The sequence below is a fragment of the Scyliorhinus torazame genome, chromosome 2 (genome assembly GCF_047496885.1).
Source record: "Scyliorhinus torazame isolate Kashiwa2021f chromosome 2, sScyTor2.1, whole genome shotgun sequence".
NCBI classification, from domain to species: Eukaryota; Metazoa; Chordata; class Chondrichthyes; order Carcharhiniformes; family Scyliorhinidae; genus Scyliorhinus; species Scyliorhinus torazame.
In genome coordinates, this window is record NC_092708.1 from 378,820,535 (window position 1) to 378,832,142 (window position 11,608).

General features: G+C 51.6%; 1 non-coding gene across 1 annotated transcript; it reads right to left on the reverse strand.

Moving 5' to 3' along the window:
* Window positions 1–4,535: 4,535 nt before the first annotated feature.
* Window positions 4,536–4,726, reverse strand: LOC140408134 (U2 spliceosomal RNA). The gene has a single exon (XR_011940051.1). It is a non-coding gene; the product is annotated as a U2 spliceosomal RNA (small nuclear RNA).
* Window positions 4,727–11,608: the final 6,882 nt, after the last annotated feature.

The following is an 11,608-nucleotide window of genomic DNA, read 5'->3' on the forward strand; positions in this document are numbered from 1 at the left end:
TGATGCAGCTGGACACAAAGGTGGCCAACAGGATGAGGGAGGCGTTGGGTACGTTCCGCCCTCCCTTCTCCAGAGGTTTGTACATGGTGTCCCTTCGGACACGGTCCATCTTGGATCGCCAGATAAATTTGAAGATGGCCCGGGTGACTGCTGTGGCGTAGGGTCGGGTTATGGGCCAGACCTGCGCCACGTACAGTAGCACCGAGAGTACCTCACACCTGATGACCAGGGTTTTGCCCGCAATGGAGAGGGAGCGTTGCTCCCACCAGCCCAGTTTCTGTCTTACCTTTCCTATGCGCTCCTCCCAGTTTTTGGTGCACGCCCCAGCAGCTCCGAACCATATCCCCAGCACCTTCAGGTAATCTGACCTGACAGTGAAGGGGACAAAGGACCGGTCGGCCCAGTTCCCAAAGAACATGGCCTCGCTCTTGCCCCGGTTTACCTTGGCTCCAGAGGCCAGTTCAAACTGGTCGCAGGTGGTCAAGAGCCTGCGCACAGACGCGGGATCCGAGCAGAAGACGGCAACGTCGTCCATGTACAGGGAGGCCTTGACTTGCATGCCTCCACTGCCTGGGATCGTCACTCCTCTTATACCCGGATCCCTCCTGATGGACTCGGCAAAAGGTTCTATGCAGCACACAAAAAGGGCAGAGGAGAGAGGGCAGCCCTGCCTGACTCCAGATCTGATCTGGAACTTTTCTGATTCCCACCCATTGATTGAGACTGCGCTATAGATGTTTGTGTAGAGCAGTTTGATCCAATTGCGAATTCCCTCCCCAAACCCCATTTTGGAGAGCACATCCATCATGTAGGTGTGCGATATTCTGTCAAAAGCCTTCTCCTGGTCAAGGCTGATGAGGCAAGTGTCCACCCCCCTGTCCTGCACGTAGGCGATCGTATCCCTGAGTAGCGCGAGGCTATCAGAGATCTTCCTGCCGGGTACAGCACAGGTCTGGTCAGGGTGGATCACCGACTCCAGAGCAGACCTGACCCGATTGGCGATGACCTTTGCTAGAATTTTGTAGTCCACATTCAACAGTGAAATGGGTCGCCAATTTCGAATTTCTTCCCTTTCCCCCTTCTGTTTGTAGATGAGGGTGATGATGCCTTTCCTCATGGACTCTGACATGCTGCCTTCCAGAAGCATACTCTCGTACACTTCCAGCAGGTCTGGGCCCATCCAGTCCCACAGAGCCGAATACAACTCAACCGGTAAGCCGTCGCTTCCGGGAGTTTTACTCGTCTCGAAGGACTTGGCGGCCTTTGTCAGCTCGTCCAGAGTTAGTGGTTTGTCCAGGTTTTCCAGCTCGCTGTCGCCTATGACCTCCGTGATAGTCGACAGGAAGGTCTGGGAAACAGTGCTATCTGTTGGCTTCAGGTCATACAGTCCGGCATAAAAGGATTGGCTGATCCTCAGGATGTCAGACTGCGATGACTTTTCAGAGCCATCTTCTTCCTTCAGGCTGCTGATCACAGAGGTGTCTCTGTGCACCTTTTGGAAGAAGAAGCGTGAGCACTTTTCGTCCTGCTCCACGGAGCGGACTCTGGAACGGAAGATAACCTTGGAGGCCTCCGAGGTGTAGAGCGAGGCTTGCTGGCTCTTCACCTCTTGGAGATCCTCCTTGACATCCACCCCCATCGACTGCAGCTGGAGCAAATTTTGCATACTTTTCTGGAGCCTGGACATGACCCCTCGTCTCTCTCTCACCTTTTGAACGCCCTTGAGGATGAAAAACCTCTTGATATTCCCCTTGATTGCTTCCCACCAGAGATGTGGGGCCTCAAAGAGGGGTTTCACGGTTCTCCAACCTTTGTAATCCCTCCTGAGTTCCTCGATGTTCTCAGGGGTCAGCAGTTTTACATTTAGCTTCCACGTCCCCCTGCCTACCCCCTGGTCTTCCTGCAGGTGGCAGTCGGCCAGTAGGAGGCAGTGGTCAGAGAAGAACACCGGCGTTACGTCGGTGGACCTGACCGTGAAAGCTCGGGACACAAAAAAGAAGTCTATCCTGGAGCGGACGGACCCGTCTGGCCGTGACCATGTGTATCTACGCTGCGCGCCGTCTGCAGGGTTGCTGCAGACGTCGAGCAGCTTGGCGTCTTTTACCGTTTCCATCAGGAGTCTGGACGTAGCGTCTAGTTTGCTGTCGGCTTTGCTGGATCGTCCAGCCGCATCGATGATGCAGTTGAAGTCACCACCCAGGATGACCGGCTTGGAGGTGGCCAACAGCAGTGGGAGTTGCTGAAGAACTGCCAGCCGCTCACTTTTAACGGCCGGGGCGTACACATTAATAAGTCTGAGAGGGGTGTTTTTGTATTTCACGTCTGCTACGAGGAGGCGCCCGCCCACCACCTCCTTAACGTCGGAGATGGTGAAGTTGCCTCCCCGCAGCAGAATACCCAGGCCGGAGGAGCGGCAGTCGTTTCCTCCTGACCAGATGGATGGCCCGTGGGACCACCAGCTCGACCAGCGCCTGTAGTTGCTGAGGTGCGGAATTCCGCACTCCTGCAGGAACAGTAGGTCAGCTTTTACATTTGCCAAATAGTTGAGTGTGGCTACACACCGCGAAGTATCTTTGATGCTTCGCACATTTATGGATGCAATTTTTAAACCCATTATGAAAAGATAGATTTACCAATCTCAAGAGTCCAGAGTCTATACAGTTGGCTGTTCCAGCTGTTGAATGTTCCCCAGCATGCCGGTGGTGCTCGCAAACTTTAGCACAGTTGCAGGGCTGAGAAAACTGTTCTGGTCCGTACTGGCCCCGTGATTTTGATGCAGATGCATTGGGGGGGTGGTGTAGCCCTGGGGTTCGTCGTGGCAGTCAGTAGGTGTTGGGGTTGCAGGCCGGTCTTCACCTGGGTTATTGCTGCTCGTTGCTATCGGGGGTTGGTCTGTGACCTTGTTTTCTTCCCGGTCGGTGGTCTGGGGGGTCTGTGCCTTCCGTTCCACGTCGGTGCTTTGCCTCTTTATTTGAGGCCGATTCTTGTCCTGTTTTCCCTCATCGGATGAGGTGTCGGCACTAAGTGCGCCGGCTGAGAGGTGTCGCTTTTTGCCACTACCCCTCAGGGGGTTCTTCAGTTTGTTTTTTTGTTTCCTCTTACGTTTGTCCCTGTTCACGGTTTCCCAGGGCTCTTTATTCTTTGTCCCATCCTCTTCCTCTTCCATTGAGTGTTCCTCATCAGATGGGGCTGGGGTTGGGTTGTCAGGAGGTGCTGGGGCCTCTTCTTTTTGTTGGGGGCCCTTTTGTTGCTTTTCCTCATTCTGAACCGTGGTGTCTTTTTCGGTGGAGGGTGTATGCACCTCCTCTCTGGTCGCCTTTTTAACTCCGCTGCTGATGATTTGAGCGTATGTCGCCCCGCGTTTCGGGCAGGCCCTGTAAAGATGGCCGGCCTCCCCACACAGGTTGCAGCACTTGTCTTCTTTGCAGTCCTTAGTCATGTGTCCCTCCTGCCTGCAGTTCTTGCAGAAGGTCACACTGCAGTTTGCGGCAACATGCCCCGTTTTGCCACAGGTGTGGCATACTCGTGGCTGTCCCACGTAGTAGAGGTAGCCACGATTTACTCCAATAGCGAAATTGGAGGGGGGATGCAGGATGGCTCCGTTGCTGTCCGTTCTTAGGGTCACCTTGACCTGGTGCTCACTTGTCCAGATGCCGAAGGTGTCTTTCACTTGCACGCTGTCACTTTTCAGCTCAGCGTACCTGGCGAGGAACGTGAGCACATCAGATACAGGGACGTGGGGGTTGTACGTGTGCAGTGTAACAACCCGATTTCGCTGTGCCGGTAGCGTAAACAGAGGTTCCGCAGTCAGGATCGACAAGGGACTCTGGTTACCTTTCTCCTTGAAGACGTTCAAGAATTTGATGCACGCTGCGACGCTCTTGAAGGTGACATCAAAGAAGCCATTCTTGGGGAAGTTTTGCAAGCAGAAGATCTCTGTTGCTTTAAACCCACAGCACTCGAGCAGCACCTTCTTCACGAAGTGTTTCCGGTCCAAAGGTGACTCTCCATCCGTTTTCTTCACTGTGACTCGGACAGTGTTTCGCACGCCCCAGCCTGGTGGTCGGGATGCAGCTGCATCCATAGCTCGTACGTTGGGTGTGAAACTGTATCGGCGTTAGGCCTAAACCCGAGGTTTAGGCCAGCATGTAGATCCACCAATAGCAGCCAAGCTCCAAACGTTTCTTCTTTGACGACTTCAATCCCTCCGAGTTCTCCAATCCACGATCGTCATCGAAATCCTCAGCTTCCCTCGATCAAATGAGACTACACTTGATCTTAGCCAAAAGGCCGAGAAGCGGAGTAATGCACATTGAAGAGTGAAATGGGTGGTGAATTTCGAATGAGTTCCCTTTCGCCGTTGTGCTTGTAAGATGCGTTTGGTCATTCTTGATGACACCCCCGGGGCCAGGTAGAAGGTGAGTAGCAGCAGCCAGTTGCCGAAGCATTTTGTTGTGTGCTGGAAGAAGTGTGAATAAAGTGTATATTTGTATATGTTTGAGCTGTTTTTTGAGTTTGAAATTCCCCATGAAGGGGTGGTGTGCACCGTTGCTGGAGATACTGCAATACCAGGTCGATGCGTGGAGTGGACGGAGCAAGCCCCTATTCCATCTCCCTGCTCCAAAAATCAATTTAATATATGGTCCCCAGATAAGGGACGTATCAGATATTAAACTGATAAGAACAGATACTACACTTGATCTTAGCCAAAAGGCCGAGAAGCGATGGCCAATGTTCTTGAGTTGCCCGAGTGCCATATGCCCTCCCTCTTTTACAGCACGCTGACAGCATTCCAAAGACTCTTCGATGAAAGCACTGACACTTTCACTCTTGCCACATTGCTCCTGGCCTTTGCCATTGAAACAGGAGATTCATATTGACAGAACCTGCCTCTTTTCCCCTTTGTCAATCAGACTGCATGACAGTTATGTAAATGAGCAGTACTCCACCTATCCACACGTACGTCACTGTCACCGCTGCGGAGCAAGCTTTTGAAAACACTTGCATGTCTTGCCAGTGAGAATGCAGCAGCAGCAACCTGCCTTTTCCCCGTGGCCCTGCAAATATTTTCCCTTCAGATAATTATCCCATTGTCTTTTGAAAGGCAGGCTTGAAACTGCCCACAGCACCCTCTCTCAGGCAGTGCATTGCAGATTCTTGTTTTAAAAATATATTTATTAAAGTTTTTTAACAACACAATTTTTTCCCCTTACAAACAATAACCCCCCCCTCCGTAACAAAATCGCACTGAGCAAGATATATACATGGCAAAATGGTATATTTACATAGCTTTATACACTGGCTCTCGCCCGCACGTGCCAGTTTCCCCCACCCTCCATGTTATCTCCTGCTCATCCATCCCCTCAAACAATCTCTCGTTCCCCCCTCCCCTCCGCCCCCCCCCAGTGTTGCTGCTGACCGACCTTCCTCTAACGCTCCGCGAGGTAGTCTAGGAACGGTTGCCACCGCCTGCAGAACCCTCTCAGGGCAAACTTAATCCTCTCCAGCTTTCTGAACCCAGTGCATTGCAGATTCTAACCACTCGAGCCAGGCAGGAAGATTTCCTCTCACGCCCAAAGACTGTACCATGAAAGGAATTCTGCTAGCCCAAGTCTCGCTCGCTCCTGTGATACTGGTTTTGGCTTGTTAAACGAGGCCCTCTTGTTGAAACCATTGTGTGAGAACAGTCAATGTTTAGGCCATTCGCACCATTATTGGACATCAGCTCCTGCGAACGGCAGCCTTTGTTCAAAGCTGGCTGCAGCAGACAAACTGTCTGTTGGCTCAATTGTGTTAGTGTAGCTGGACTGCTTTTGTCATACAAGGTGACTTACACGCCAGGATCTTTGAGATGTTAGCCATTGTTCACTTTTTTTAAAAAATGTCATTCGGATTTTAACATAAATCGTGCAGATAGATAAACGGGTACGATATAATTGGGATTACGGTGACCAAGGATGGGAACTGAATGTCCCTGGATATTCAGTATTTCGGAAGGACAGGCATAAAAGAAAAGGTGGTGGCGTGGCCCTGCTGGTTAAAGCGGAAATGAACACAATGGTGAGAAAGGATATTAGCTTTGACAATGTGGAGTCTGTATGGGTGGAGTTGAGAAATACCAAGGGGCAAAAAACATTAGAAGAGAAAATGCTGGAAAATCTCAGCAGGTCTGGCAGGGAGAGAAAAGAGCTAACGTCCCGAGTCCAGGTGATCCCCCGCCAAAGCCCAAAGAGCTTTGACAAAGGGTCACCCAGACCCAAAACATCATCTCTCCCCGCCCCCCCCCCCCCCCACAGATGCCGCCAGTTCCTTGATTGTCAAGGTTTCACGGTTCAATAGTTCAGATTCTCACTGGGGCTTCACATTTGAAATGAAAATGAAAATCGCTTATTGTCACAAGTAGGCTTCAAATGAAGTTACTGTGAAAAGCTCCTAGTCGCCACATTCCAGCGCCTGTTCGGGGAGACTGGTACGGGAATTGAACCGTGATGCGGGGGCCTGGAAACCTTAGAAAAAGTTGCATTCCTGGGATGGAGTGACCCCCCTCCCCCGCTAAAGGTTCATCCCAGAGAACATCGATCAAGCTGAAAGTGAAAACAAATGTGCAAAAGAAAAATCAGTTGGAGCAACTTTTGTTTTATTTACAGTAGAAATGGTTCTTACTTCACAGCTATTCAGGGAGAGGTTTGAAATCAATGTCCAGAAGAAAGTTTTGTAATGGATGAATAATTTTGGCCACTATTTGAGGAGATGTGTGCCAAAAATGAGACTGAAGGGTCAGTGTGACAATCATTGCCTCACCCTTCACATTCCCATTGGTGGGAATTGTTATTCAAACTCTTTATAAATGGGCAGTACAGTGTGTTAGCCCTGCTACCTCACGGCGCCGAGGTCCCAGGTTCAATCCCGGCTCTGGTCATTATCCGTGTGGAGTTTGCACATTCTCCCTGTGTTTGCGTGAGTTTCGCCCCCACAACCCAAAAGATGTGCAGGTTCGGTGGATTGGCCATGCAAAATTGCCCATAGGTTAGATGGGGTTACTGGTTTATGGGGATAGGGTGGGGGTGTGGGCTTAAGATGGGTGTGCTTTCCAAGAGCCTGTGCAGACTCGATGGGCCGAATGGCCACCTTTGGCACTGTAATTTCCATGATGTCAGTTTCCTCTTGTGTGCAGCTTTTTTGTCCGTGTTTGGATCGCGGCTGTAATTGGGTGAGGAGCTGAGTGACCTGGTGGAACCAAACTGAGTGTCAGCGAGCAGGTTATTGCTCAGCAAGTGCTGCTTGATAGAGCCGTCATCAACACCTTCAGAATAATTACTCATCATCAATATCAGAACAGCAAATATATTTGACAGGCCCAGATGCGGGTTAATTTTATAACCCACCTATACTCTGTCCACTGACACTTTCAATCACTTCAGTTTAATCTGTTTCAGTATTTAACACACATTCAGGAGAAATCAAGCGACACCGTCAGAGGGTTCCTTACATTTTGGATCATCGTGTTGCTCTATGTGTGGGTCTATGTATTCATGCTGTGCTCAAGTGGCAGCGCCTCGGAGAACAACTGCCTCTGCTCAGAAGTCTGTGGTTTACCTTGTGTAGAGTAAAGGGTTAACTCAAACACCAGCGGAAGGAACTATGTCAATGTCACTCGTTGAGGGGAAGCTGAATGAGTGGTATCTTAGAGAGTAACTCCAGCGATGTCCTGCGCTGACTTTTTTTTTATTAAGGTATTTTTGGCATTGTAAACAGTTACAGTAATGTGCAAATATCAACCCAAAAGAGAAACATAGTGCAAAAGACCAAACCTCTCTCATAAACAGTACCCGCCTATTTATCCCTTCTATTCTACTCTAATCTACCCCCCTCCCGCCCCTGCTGACGTTTAATTCCCCGCGAAGAAGTCGATGAATGGTTGCCACCTTCGGGCGAACCCTAATACAGATCCTCTCATGGCGAACTTAATTTTTTCCAGCCCCAAAAAGCTCGACGTGTCCGAGAGCCATGCTTCGGCCTTCGGGGGCTTTGAGTCCCTCCATGCCAGCAATATACGTCGCCGGGCTACCAGGGAAGCAAAGGCCAAGATGTCGGCCTCCCTCTCCTCCCGGACCCCCGGGTCTTCCAAGACCCCCAAAATTGCCACCACTGGACTCATCACCACCCTAGCTTTCAGTACCTGGGACATGACGCCCACAAACCCCTCCCAGTATCTACTAAGTTTTGGGCATGCCCAGAACATGTGGACGTGATTCGCTGACCCTCCCGCACTTGTCCTCCACCCCAGAAAATGTACTCATCCGGGCCACCGTCATGTGGGCCCGGTGGACGACCTTGAACTGGATCAGGCTGAGCCTAGCACATATTGCAGTTGAATTTACCCTACTCAGGGTTTCCGCCCATACCCCCTCCTCCATCTCCTCGCCGAGCTCCTCCTCCCACTTGAGCTTCAGTTCCTCTGTCTGGGACTCATCCCCTTTCATAAGTTCTCGGTAAATATCCGAGAGTTTCCCCTCTCCTACCTCTCCCCTAGAGACTACTCTGTCCTGGATCCCATTTGGTGGGAGGCGCGGACAGGATGGGACCTGTCTGCGTATGAAGTCACGCACTTGCAAGTACCAAAAGTCATTCCCTCTTTCTAGTCCGAATTTCTCCTCCAAAGCCTTCATGCTCGAGAAGTTCCCCCCGCAAGAACATATCGCCCATCCTTCCCACCGCTGCCACGCTCGGAATCCACCGTCCATACTCCCAGGGGCGAATCGGTGGTTGTCGCATATTGGAGACCAGACCGATGCTCCCACCTCCCCTACATGCCTCCTCCACTGGCCCCAAATCCGCAGGGCTGCCACCGCTACGACCAGGGCTGCCAAACTAGTACCCCTGCACGAAGCCGGGTCCACTCGCCCCCAAATAGACCCCGTACCCACCATCCAATTCCTTACCATGGCTATGTTGGCCGCCCATAGTAGTTGCTGAGGTTCGGCAGCGCCAGCCCCCCCCTCGCTACGGTTCCTCTCAAGCATCGCTTTCTTCACCCGCGGGGGCTTTCCCGCCCAGACAAAGCCCCTAATAATCTTGTTGACCCTTTTGAAGAAGGACTGCGGGATGAAAATCGGGACTCACTGAAAAATAAACAGAAATCTTGGGAGGATTGTCATCTTTACCGTCTGCACTCTCCCCGCAAGTGATAGCGGGAGTGCGTCCCGTCTCCTAAACTCGCTCTTCATTTGCTCCACCACTCTAGTCAAATTTAGCTTATGCAGCCTGCCCCAGTCTCGCGCCACCTGTATCCCTAAGTCTGGGAAACTTTCTCCGACCATCCTAAATGGCAGCCCCTTCAACCTGTTCTCCTGGCCCCTCGCCTGCACTACAAACATCTCACCCGTAGTCATGTTCAGTTTGTACCCTGAAAACCTGCCAAATTCTCTCAATATTCCTAGTATACTGTCCATCCCAGCCAGCGGGTCCAATACGTACAGGAGCAGGTCGTCAGCGATACCCTGTGCTCCACCCCTCCCCTAATCATTACCTCTCTGCCCCCGGGGGCATGATGATCACATTGAGTCGTCTTCTCAAGTTGGCTACCAGCTGTCTGCCTTTAACAAACCCTGTTTGGTCGTCCCCGATCACCTCCGGGACACAGTCCTCAGTTTTAAGCGCCAAGACTTTAGCCAGGAGCTTGGTGTCGACGTTAATCAGGGAGATTGGTCTGTATGACCCACACGCTGTCCTGCCCTTACTTTACCATTGGAAATAGTTAGTTTGCTGGTGGGGGAGGGGCGATGGGGAGATATTGCTGAACTTGTGAGAGCAGCAGGGGGCCGGCTGACAAATTCCTTTGTCGCTGGAAAATGGGGGTGGGGGGAGGGGTGGGGAGGCCCATGGATGAAGGAAGCCTCCATACTTTCCTCTTCTCTGGAAAGCTTTAATGAAGATTCAGATTATTTGGAGGGAACAGGATTCAGAGCAGAACGAGGAAAAAATAAACCCAGTTTCAGATGCGAGTAAGGACATTTTTCAGTGACGATGGGGAGTGGGGAAGAAAGTGGAGGGACATCATGCAACCTATTAAGATGTTTAAATGTAGGAATTGATTCTGTGTCAAATTGGAGAGTGTGGTCAGAGAGTGAAGAGTTCTTCCTCTGAGGAAGGGGAGTACGGGAGAATGCGTTTACGTTTCAAGCATTACCTCTTTTTCCAGAACAAAGAAACAAAGGCCTGAATTTTATTTAATTTTTAACCCCAGGGAGGGTTTTTAGGCGGGGCGGAACGAGGTGGGAAATTGAAGGGACAGGATTCCCATCCTGCCCAGCCTGACCTCACAATGAGTTTACACTGGGGCAGGCAAGGCCTCAGATGGGGAGCTGCCACCCTTGTCCCAATTGAGGATCATAAGTGGCCAATTATTGGCCACTGCAGGGCTGTTTCCCAGCCTCAATCTTTAGGGTGGTGGGCCACCCAGATTCGGACACGCCAGCCCTCCTCTGTCCCTACTACGCTCCAGAAACCCCCTCTTTACCCTCGGGGTCTTGTTTGCCCACACAAAGCCCATGATGCTCCTACCTACCCGCTTAAAACAGGCCTTGGTAATCATAATAGGAAGGCACTGGAACACAAAAAGAAACCTCGGGAGGATCATCATTTTAATCGACTGTACCCTGCCCGCTAGCGAGAGTGGCAACACATCCCATCGTTTGAAGACCTCCTCCATCTGCTCCACCAGCCGCGTCAAATTAAGTTTGTGCAGGGCTCCCAACTCCTAGCTACCTGGATCCCCAAGTACCGAAAGCTCCTTTCCGCCCTCCTCAACGGTAGGTCGTCTATCCCTCTTCTCTGGTCCCCTGGATGCACCACGAAGAGCTCACTTTTCCCTACATTGAGCTTATAGCCCAAGAAGTCCCCAAACTCCCTTAGGATCTGCATGACCTCCACCATCCCCTCCACTGGATCTGCCACATACAGCAACAGGTCGTTTGCACACAGCAACACCCGATGCTCCTCTCCCCCTCGGACCACCCCCTTCCATTTCCTGGACTCCCTTAATGCCATGGCCAAAGGCTCAATTGCTAATGCAAACAACAGGGGGTACAGGGGGCACCCCTGCCTCGTCCCTCGATACAGCCGAAAATACTCCGACCTACGCTGATTCGTAACCACACTCGCCACCGGGGCTCTATATAGGAGCTTAACCCAACTGATATACCCCTCCCCAAACCCAAACCTCCGCAGCACTTCCCAGAGATACTCCCACTCCACTCGGTCACAGGCCTTCTCCGCGTCCATAGCTGCCACTATCTCCGCCTCTCCCTCCACCGATGGCATCATAATCACGTTTAGGAGCCTCCACACATTGGTGTTTAGCTGCCTGCCCTTTACAAATCCCGTCTGGTCCTTGTGAATCACCCCCGGGACACAGCCCTCAATCCTTGTAGCCAGCACTTTTGCCAGCAACTTAGCGTCCACATTAAGAAGCGAAATCGGCCTATACGACCCGCATTGCAGTGGGTCCTTGTCCCGCTTCAGGATCAGAGAAATCATCGCCCCGGACATTGTTGGGGGCAGGGTCCCCCCCTCCCTTGCCTCATTGAAAGTCGTCACCAGCAACGGG